The sequence below is a fragment of the Anarhichas minor genome, unplaced genomic scaffold (genome assembly GCF_050575085.1).
Source record: "Anarhichas minor isolate MPS153535 unplaced genomic scaffold, ASM5057508v1 ptg000042l, whole genome shotgun sequence".
In the NCBI taxonomy this organism is placed as follows: Eukaryota; Metazoa; Chordata; class Actinopteri; order Perciformes; family Anarhichadidae; genus Anarhichas; species Anarhichas minor.
This window is the reverse complement of record NW_027466488.1, coordinates 1567384-1578594: the sequence shown is the minus strand read 5'-3', so window position 1 is coordinate 1578594 and position 11211 is coordinate 1567384.

Below are 11211 nucleotides of genomic sequence, written 5' to 3'. Positions count from 1 at the left end.
CATATAATATACAGACATAACTAATGCTCTTACATAATCTGTTATTAATAAACTATCTTTTCTTTATCCGACTTGTCTCTCCTGATTGAACTGTATTTGGCGAACGAAGCGATGATTCTAATTAGAATCAGAATCAGAATCGGCTTTATTGGCCATGTATGCGTGCGCATACTGGAATTTGACTCCGGTTACACATTACTCTCATCGTACATACACACATATGAAATATATACAATAAACAAGAGAAATATAAGAAAAACAAGGACATTTAACAGCTATATACAATATAAGTATAAATATATCCCAAACAAAAGTGTGTATGTATATATATATAAAATACAATAGTGCAAACAGAGGTAGTGCAATATGACTTATTTATTGTTCATGAGAGTGACGGCCAGTGGAAAGAAGCTGTTCCTGTGTCTGGTGGTTTTGGAGTACAGAGCCCTGTAGCGCCTACCAGAGGGGAGGAGTTGGAACAGCTTGTGTCCAGGGTGTGAAGGGTCTGCAGTGATCTTTCCTGCCCGTTTCCTGACTCTGGAGGTGAACAAGTCCAGGATGGAGGGCAGGCTGGAACCAATGATCCTCTCTGCAGACCTGACAATCCGTTGTAGTCTGTTTCTGTCCTGTTTGGTGGCCGATCCAAACCACACAGTGATAGAGGAGCAGAGAACAGACTGGATGATGGCTGAGTAGAACAGGATCAGCAGCTCCTGAGGCAGGTTGAACTTCCTGAGCTGGCGCAGGAAGTACAACCTCTGCTGTGCCTTTTTCCGGATGGTGTCGATGTTGGGAGCCCACTTCAGGTCCCGGGAGATTGTGGATCCCAGAAACCTGAAGGTCTCCACAGCGGATACAGTGTTGTTGTGTATGGTGAGGGGGGGCAGTGTTGGGGGGCTCCTCCTGAAGTCCACTGTCATCTCCACAGTTTTGAGCTTGTTTAGCTCCAGGTTGTTCAGACCACACCAGAGGACCAGCTGTTCAACCTCCCGCCTGTACGCAGACTCATCACCGTCCTTGATGAGGCCGATGATCGTTGTGTCGTCTGCGAACTTCAGGAGCTTGACCGTTGGGTCCTCTGAGGTGCAGTCGTTGGTGTAAAGGAAGAAGAGCAGTGGGGAGAGCACACATCCCTGGGGGGCGCCAGTGTTGATAGTCCGGGTGCTGGATGTGATTTTTCCCAGCCTCACCTGCTGTGTCCTGTCAGTCAGGAAGTTTGTGATCCACTGACAGGTGGAGGCTGGCACAGTGAGCTGGGAGAGTTTGGGTTGGAGTATCTCCGGGATGATGGTGTTGAACGTGGAGCTGAAGTCCACAAACAGAACCCTTGCATATGACCCTGGGGAGTCGAGGTGTTGCAGCATGTAATGCAGTCCCATGTTGACTGCATCATCCACCGACCTCTTTGCACGGTAGGCAAACTGCAGGGGGTCCAGCAGGGGTCCTGTGATGTTCTTCAGATGGGTCAACACCAGTCTTTCAAAGGATTTCATGACCACAGACGTCAGGGCGACGGGCCTGTAGTCATTTAATCCTGTGATGGAGGATTTCTTGGGGACCGGGATGATCGTGGAGCGTTTGAAGCATGAGGGGACTTCACATAGCTCCAGTGATCGGTTGAAGATCTGTGTGAAGATGGGGGCCAGCTGGTCAGCACAGACTTTCAGGCAGGAGGGTGACACACCGTCTGGGCCTGGTGCCTTCCTGATCTTCTGTCTGTGAAAGAGCCGACTCACATCCTCTTCGCAGATCCTCAGTGCCGGTGGGGGGTCGGTTGGGAGAGATGAGGAGGAGGCAGGGGGTGTAGATGGTTGTTTGATGGGGCAGGTGGGGGTGTGAGGGTAGGCTTATCAAACCTGCAGTAGAAGGCATTCAGGTCGTCAGCCAGTTGGTGATTGGCCTCAGTGGGGGGGGGGGGGGGGGGGTGGTGGTCTCCTGTAGTTTGTGAGTACTTGCAGGCCTCTCCAAACTGACGAGGGGTCGTTGGCTGAGAACTTTTCCTCCAGCTTTTCAGTGTAGCTCCTCTTACTTAGCTACCCTGATCTCCCTCGTCAGTGTGTTTCTGGCCTGGTTGTACAGGATCCTGTCCCCACTTCTGTAGGCCTCCTCCTAGGCCCGACGAAGCTGCCTGAGTCTTGCAATAAACCATGGTTTATTGTTGTTGAATGTGCAGAAGGTTTTATTCGGCACACACATGTCCTCACAAAAACTGATGTACGATGTCACAGTGTCAGTGAGCCAATCCAGGTCTGTAGCAGCAGCCTCGAAAACACTCCAGTCAGTGCAGGCAAAGCAGGACTGTAGCTCCAGCTTTGCCTCATTGGTCCATCTCTTCACAGTCTTCACCACAGGCTTTGCAGATTTTAGTTTCTGCCTGTAGGTCGGGAGAAGATGAACCAGACAATGATCAGAGAGTCCCAGAGCTGCACGGGGGAGTGAGCGGTATGCATCCTTTATGACAGTGTAGCAGTGGTCCAGTGTGTTTTTGTCCCTGGTGCTACACTTAATATGCTGTCTGTATTTAGGCAGTTCTTTGCTGAGGTTTGCTCTGTTGAAGTCCCCAAGAACAATGAGCAGGGAGTCTGGGTGTTTATGCTCCATGTTGTTGATCTGCTCAGCCAGGTGTTGGAGAGCCTCACTCACACAGGCCTATGGTGGGATGTAGACACCGACCAGAATGAATGAGGAAAACTCCCGCGGTGAATAAAAAGGTTTGCAGTCTATGAAAAGTGTTTCTAGGTGAGGGCTGCATGATTCCTTTAACACTGTGACATCCGTACACCAACCTTCATTAATGTAGAAGCAGATTCCGCCTCCCCTCGTTTTCCCCGACAAGTCCATTCAAAAAGACCAAGTCCATTCAAAAAGACCAAGTCCATTCAAAAAGACCAAGTCCATTCAAAATTCAAGGCCATTGAGTTAGAAAAGAGGGTACAAAAAGTCATGGCTATGGTAAGTAATGGCTGCCTAACAAGCTGTGAGAAAATGTGATGTTTTGTGATTCAGAATTGGATACTGTTATCCATTTGTTTTCACACTGGATATGCATCACCGAGAACATTTTTGAAGCCTTGTAAAAGTATCCCTCACAAACACCTCCACACCTCTAATCTGCATCTCCGTCACTCTGTCACACTTCACATCATTTTTTCCATCTCTTCAGAGCAAAGATTTTGATCAAGTCCCACTGGAGGACATTTAAGAGGATCTATCCTGGATTCTAGCTGATTGTCTTTCGTTATCTACAACTAAAATGTTTACCGTTCATAAAGCAAGACGAAGATTAATAAAAAAAAGTCATTTTTCTGGCTTTATTTATTGGATGCAGACAAGATACGATTGATCAAATAAGATACACCGTTTATAAAGTAAGGAGAGTTATATAATTATAAAATGTATGGAATCTGTGGTATATGAACCATAGTTTGTTGTAAAACAATTAAAAAATACTACGAGAGCCAAATGTTTTTTTAAGTAATGTAATCAATTCCCATCAGGGGCTTAATCTCATTGACACAGATGTGTAGGGATTCATTTTATGATACAAGAAATGTTCAACACATGCTGATATTTTGTTGTATTTTAATAACAAAATTGCACGTACAATGTTTTTTCATTCAACGTTAGTAGGTTTTGGCATCCATCTTGATTGTTGGACACACATACCATATCTGCTATATTGCTGCATCCTAAAATATCAAGCCCAAGTCAATACCATCATAACAAGTAAGGGGGAACAAGTTGGAAAATCTGCACGGCATCCTGGGTTTGGGTTTATTCAGTTTGAAGTTATAACAAGTGCATCAATCTAAATAATCAATTTCATATTTTATTTTTAAATAGATATATGAATAGATTATATAGTGGATGCATACATAGATACCTCAATGGACACATATGTTGGACTGTCACATCTACTTTTGTTAAAAATCAATCATGAACTTAAATGAGACCATAATTTAACAAACAAAACATGTGCTAGATCGGGCTAGATCTTACACATCACATTGAATAATACAGAATCTGCCTTCAGTTGCATTATGTTTATTGTTAATATTTTAGAAAAAGAAAGCTGTACATGAGTTTGCTATCATCAGGCAGTAAATTTCAAAATGATGTGTTTTTGTTTTGCGTTAAATGAAACTTTCATGCCAGAGGGTTGAATCCTCTAAAATACCATTGTGGTTTGTGGACAGGCTCTCACAGCAGGCGGAGTGGACATTGTGACACTCTCTGGATACAGCTGTCACTTCAGCTGCTCTCCTGCTCTGTACTGCAGCGGTCATAGCCTGCTTTTCTAGGCTCATCTCTCTTCAGAACAATAGGTACCTCTGCAATCCAAAACCTAAATAGTCCACCAGCACAGGCACAGCACTAAAACAACGTGATTGTCATCAAACTTATGCTGAAACCATAATACACATATCTGAAGATGGAGAGGAATCATAAGAGGTAGAGCCAAAATACTATACTTTGAATATCAAATATCCCAGCTCATTTTAAGACAGTAGAGTCTGAATAAGTCAAGGTTTAAAGAAGTATGTGGTCAGACAGTAAATGCTCTGTTTACTAAAAATGTCAAGACGCTGGTTTATTAATAACATACCTTGGTTGGTAAAACAGTGCACACATTTAATGCAATTGTTTCCCGACGACTAACACCGCCCAAAGATGGTAATGTTTGTAGTTCCATCGATCCAGCAGTTTGTCTGTCTAATTGCAATATCTCTACAAAGTCCAATCAGACTGTCATGACAACCACATTCAACTGTCTCTCCACTGGGCCCACTCTCATCTATGATGATTTTTTTGTTTTGACTATAAAGAACGTGTTTCGTTTATAATGGAGTAACAGTCTTCTTGGATGGAGGCCGATGAATCAATTTCAAACCTTTTTATTTGGTTGCAATTTCCAACTAAGGTACATGGTTCTTTTGTGACTCATTTTCAAAGCCACCCACGATGGCCACAAACACACAATGCTGGCAGCAAATAGTGTGTATGACTTGGTGTGTAGCTGACAAACAGTGTTAGAAACACGCTTGTGGAGGAGGAGGGTGTCTTGCAAATCGAGTACCTGGGACTGGTTCACTTTTTAAATAGCAATATGCATTTTTCTGCATATCCTGCAAATGATGAACATACATTCTATCAGGTTACAGCTTCTGTAAGGCAGTAGAGAGTGCATACGCATAGATGGTCTTTTAGTACTGAATGTCAACAGCTCTTGCTGTAGCTAACACCTGCATAGCGAGCTGAACAGACATGAGCACACCACGTAGCAACCCATCAGATCTGATCTGAAACCAAGTTATTCAGATGCTTAAAACATTACAACACTCTATGAAAGCACCTCACAACAATAATTAATTGAGGCTTCTTGCTGCATGTCTGAATTCATAGTTAAATGTATTATTGTCAGGAGGTAATTCAAGTCTCTTCAGTCAGCTGCACAGATTTCAAACCAGCACAGCTGACATTGCAAGAAATTCAAGCCACTAAGCAAACAATGCAAAGCCTCCCAAACAAACACAAACTAAGACTTCTTAGATATCACACAGGCAAAGTCTAGAAAAACACTGACTTAAATGCAAAATGCATCCTCACAATAACTTGTGTTTGTTTTTAAAGATCCACATTGACACTAAAACATCACAACATTAGGAGAACTGTAAAATCTGGTACTGAGCAGGACTGTTAAACCACCTGGGCTTACCTCAGTAAACATTGTCAACATGAGTTTATGGTCTCAGTCGCTAGTTTCAATTCTTCTTCAATACAGCATGATGTTCATTTAGTAAATTATGGTCCAGTTTAGAGTAAAATAGACCATAAAACGGAGTATGCTTTAGGGCGGGGCTACATTGTGATCGACAGGTCGCTACCCTACCAGAGCCGTAGACGGAGTCTCTACGTTACTTCTCCACCGTCCAAATATGGTCACTTACATTTACTGGTTGCAAAGAAGCCCAGATGGCGACAGCTGTAATCCAAGATGGCAACAGCCAAAACTACAAACTAGAGGCTTCAAAATGCCAGTCCACAAACCGATGGGTGACGTAACGATGACTAGGTCCACTTCTAATATACAGTCTAGGGAGGGAGACAAAATGTTCTCTTATATGCAGATAATATAGGCCACTGTGTCGGCTCCAAGCTGTCTCTCTGTCTGATAAATCAATGGCCACACTGGCATCAATACTAGCCATGAACTTTTGAGATGAGATGTTTGGTAATTGTCACTTGCAACGATCTCCACAGTTAATGCTTTCAAAGGGTTACTTCTCTCTTCAACTAGCCATCAAGTCCCATGAAGACAGATGAGAGATTGAGGAGAAATTTACAAGCTCCACTGCTTCCTCTTTTTCTCTACCTTTTTTTCCTGTGCAGTTTGAATGGGGGGGACAATGTTCATCAGGAACAAGGTATTGATTTAAAACATGATAATTCTGCACAGACCTCTGTGGCTCTGAATTGTATCTTGTCAGCCCACCTTTCCCCTCCATCTCTAGGCTACAGTGTTGACTGAGTGGGAGCCAGGACACTTAGGACTATACATACTGTAGGTCCACCATGAATTACAAAACCTGCCAAAACACATCAGTAAGGCATGGTCGACTATGAGCAGGCGTATTCAAGTATTTTGATTTACTCTACACACAGATCAGACACTGTAAATTAAATGTAAGATACATATAGACAAAGCCAGAGCGATACTTTCATACAAATGGCATACGTACTACACACCCACAGTGTTATTTTTTCCGATGGTTGTTCAAAAAGTTCAACATGGTGCTTGTTTGGCGCATTTAATATGACCAATGAGAATTAAGTATCTCACTTAAAGGCCCCAACCTTTGCTTCGGTTGACGTTGGGTGGAGCTGAGCTGGAATTAGGGAGGCCTCCAAAGTTCATAAAGGTGTGGCCTTGCATACGCCAACAGGTGCTACATAACTAATAGGAGGGACAGACACACGCAGTCATTACACCCACACAGGGTGGATCCCAAGTCTCTTAATTGCATCCCCGTTTTCCCTCACTTGCGTCCTTTCTGCGAGGAGAGAGGAAATATGTTTTAAGAGAAAAGAGACGTCCTTTCCTCTAAAGCGTCACATGCAGCGGACGTCTGTTTCTGATGAAGGCGGCTCTAATCACAGCTGTCAGTCAACTTTAACAGCTGGAGAGACTTTTGAGAAGTTTGTGTCTAAACACATGATCACTGTACTTAATAGTAACTAATAATACTAAAAACTAATAAAGACAAATTAATCATCACTGTAGAGGTGTTTTCTCTCTGTAGCCTGTTACTTGTTTAACAAACTGTGTTCTGTTTAAAAACGCAGGACCGATTTCTACCGACGGAATGCGTTTGTCTTATTTATTAATTATTTGCGTCTGTACGTTTTGAAATTGCGATTGTGACGTGATTATTAAATAACCCAGAATATGAGTACGGTTTCTCTTGAACACTGGAATTAATTTATTAGACTCAATGTTTCAGGTTAAATTTAAATGAAACAACTCATCAAACCCGACACTCAGGAATGATCAGCCTCACGTGACTGAATGAAATGATGATAAATTAAGTAAAAAGTGTTTTGCCTCTCCAGCTCTCTCTGACTTTAATTGTATCCATCATAAAAGTTATTGAGGGAAATATCAGATCATGAAAAGACAAATCTTTCTAATAAATGAAGACAGTTGTTTGTGGTCTTTTTGTTGTTCAGTCTACAATGAACATGTATTTAAACCAGACGGTGAATCAGAAAACTAATCAAATATAAAGCTCGAGTTTAATCTCCGATCAGTCAGTCAGTCCGATCAGCTGCAGCGTCCAATCACATAACTGATGAACAATGAGGGGGCGTGTCGGCCTGTTCTCGTGCATCCTCGCTCATGGCTCCTCGGAGATCCCTCCTCCATCCTCGATCCTCGATCCTCGCTCCTCCGAGCAGAAACAAGAGCTTTGGGACGGCCGTCAATATGGCGGCGCAGAACAACTTCCGGTTCAAGCGAGGAGCGAGGAAATTACAAATAAGAGACTTGGGATGTACCCACAGTCTTTAGACAAGGTTTAATCAGGCAAAATAAGTGAAAACACCTGTGTGGGTGAACCAAAGGTGTGTACAGCCTTCAATGTGGAGGGGTAGAAGTCTGTTGCTATGGGGCCCTGTAGGGGGAATTACAGACATGTGTGTGTGTGTCTGATATTTCAGCATGGACTCATCCCCCAACTCAAGTGACCCCTGTGCTGACACATGCATAAGAGAGCCTGTGCCGCCACAACCAGCAACACCTGCACATATCTCACAGAGCTGGCTTTCCGCTTTATTGAGCTTCTAGCCTTAAAAAAAAAAAAGAAATACATTTGAATGACTCATGTTGCAACTTCATTGTATTTAGTAAGGAATCATAATCATTCATTCACTAAGATATAGGTGTGATTCTGCAACCTAAATTTGACCCTTATGCTATTGTCTCGAGCCCGTAAGAAAGTATCACATTAACGTCACAATTTGCTCTTGGGTGGACTGATTTTGGCCTCAAGAAAGACTTCGCAATTCATTCAGATGGTCAGTTCTAACTTAAACTGCAGTCACTCTGTTAAAGGCTGCTTACTAATCGGTTTACCTGTACAGGAAAGAAGTACTGGAAAGTGAATCCCTAAAACTGAATCTTTCGGTTGTCTGGAGTATAAAAATACATGATATTGCTGTAAAAGCAAACAAAACTCCTCCTGTAATAAACAGACCCTGGCACTTCGTACAGTCTAAAGCTGCTTGCACACAGTAGCCTAAACATGACTTCACAACACTGAGAAATCTAAAGTGGCTAAGAGACCACTGGCTCTGGCAACAGTCTCTTGGGATGTCCAAGCACAGATTCAGAATACCAATTATATTGTGTGAGCCAGTGTATACAGTGTTGTCGGGGTAAACCATCCTCTACTGATGGAGCCTCTGGTAATCAATGACTGAGGAGTAATTGGACAGTTAATCAGGAACTGTCTGCTTTGGTGAGTGTTGGCCGGTGAGTATTCCTGAAGATATTTGCTACAATTGTGCTGAGACAGTATGTGTGCATTGATATGATGAACATATTTACAGTGCATGGGGATTGTCCATATTAGAGCCATTTTCACAAGTCATGACCATTCAAACTGACTCCTTCACACTTACTGTACGTCTGACATCATGTTGATGACACAAACACACACACACAAAATGGAATTTTGCTGTTTTCTTTAACGACACCCATTTATGAAATGTGACATAAATCACAGCTCGGAAAAAGAAATCCTCCACGTGCTCCTATTTCTAATTCCTACTAAAAATAAGTTTATTAAAAAATGCAGCTATTATCGAGCTGAGGGCCGCCAAGGCTCCACGTGTTTTTAATTCGCTCTGTGTTCACACTCCACAACGCCTGTTTGAATTAACACCAACATGTTTGTTCTTGATCACACTTGACACCCCCTGCTGAGACAAAGCATGCTGACTTCCTCTCCAATAAGTCCAGCTCTGTGATTGCAGCACTTTGAGGCTTGGATACACAGATAGTCTGCCTCTGAGCTGATAATTATCACTTCTCAAGCACAAACAACTTTAAGTTTAATGTCAAGTCATCGATAGATAGATAGATAGATAGATAGATAGATAGATAGATAGATAGATAAACCTCTTGATTATTATGAAAATGGAAAAACAAAAAAACATGGACATACAGGTAGTGAAGCAGACATCCAGTGTATCTGCCAGCAGACACAGTATGATGCTTAGGCTACTTAATACACTCACGTTACATCTCCCGTTTCCAAATCCGTTGAACCTGTCAACTAATTGCGCATGAGGGGGGGTCCCACCAACCGTAACTATATCGGCCTAGCATGACAATACAAACGAAACGCAAAAAATTGAAAACAAGCGTTTGAATCGTAGACCTGTCAATATGGGGGAAGCTCGCTTACCTGTCATAACTCCACCTACTGTAAGACATGCTCCTGTTGCTGCTGACTCCCTCCATGTCTTACTGGACGGACTGGACTGGCTGGTGAGACGGCAAAATGAAAGCGTAAACGCTCCTCTCTCCGTCCTCACTGAAGCACAAGCAAAACACGAACTACAGGAATCGCCGTGAAGTGAATGAGCAAGAGAGGCTGTGCAGAGCCAGACGCTCTCCTGTGGGCTATACCACCACAGAGAAGGGGAGCGCGAGCGTCAGCTCACGGTGCGTGCGAGGATGCTGATTTGTTTCATTCACGCGGACGCGCAACGCTGATAGATTTTCACCCTATAGGCCTACTGACTGTGTCCTGCGTGTCATAGGCTCGGACGGACTTCAGTCTAATTGAACGAGCGTATGAAACTGGGTTTTGTTCATTTTTGATTATCGGCGTTTTGTGCACTGCTTGAGAGCAAACACTGAACCTTTTCACCCATTTATTAAAAAAGGCAGATGGTAGATCGTTAAAAAACACAGATCTGTTCCTTTACTTTTCAAACGCTGAAGCAAAGTGGATGTGTCCACTCTTAATAATAAATTGGTCATGGATACTATTCAATGCAAATTTGAATAGGCCCAATTATTCATATGTTTCACAGGATCAGGCTCACTGCTTATTGGATGCAGTTCAAGGCCCCTGCTTCTCTAAGATCACTAATTGGATGTCTGCATAGCTGTGGTGCAAACATTGAGGCACTCTAATACAACCGATCATAAGGTGAACCAGAGAAGAAAGGTGAAAATGAGTGCAAAGGGTATGCAGGAAATCCTCTTGTGCTGCCATTTCAACACTCTGTGAATCACAGTTCACTACCTGTGCTGTATCTCTCCCGGAGCTGGGGAGGTCCTTCAACCTTACTTACCTCATTTTCTCTTGTCTATATTATATTCTGCCAATAGAGGACAACATTACAATAAGAAAATGTGTTTTTTCATGTCCACTTTTTTGAAGGAGCAAATATCTCTATGGTTTGACTATTTTTGGAATACTACTGATGAGTGCATGGCCAGATGGCCCCCACAAGACAAAAATTAGCATGCACATATAATAGTTTGAGTCAGATGAAAATGATGTGAGTCGTATATGGACTTCATATCATCAGATCTCAACCCAACTGAACACCTATGGGACAATTTGGACTGATGTGTTAGACAGTGCTCTCCATCACCATCATCAAAACACACACTGAAGGAATATCTTTTGGAAG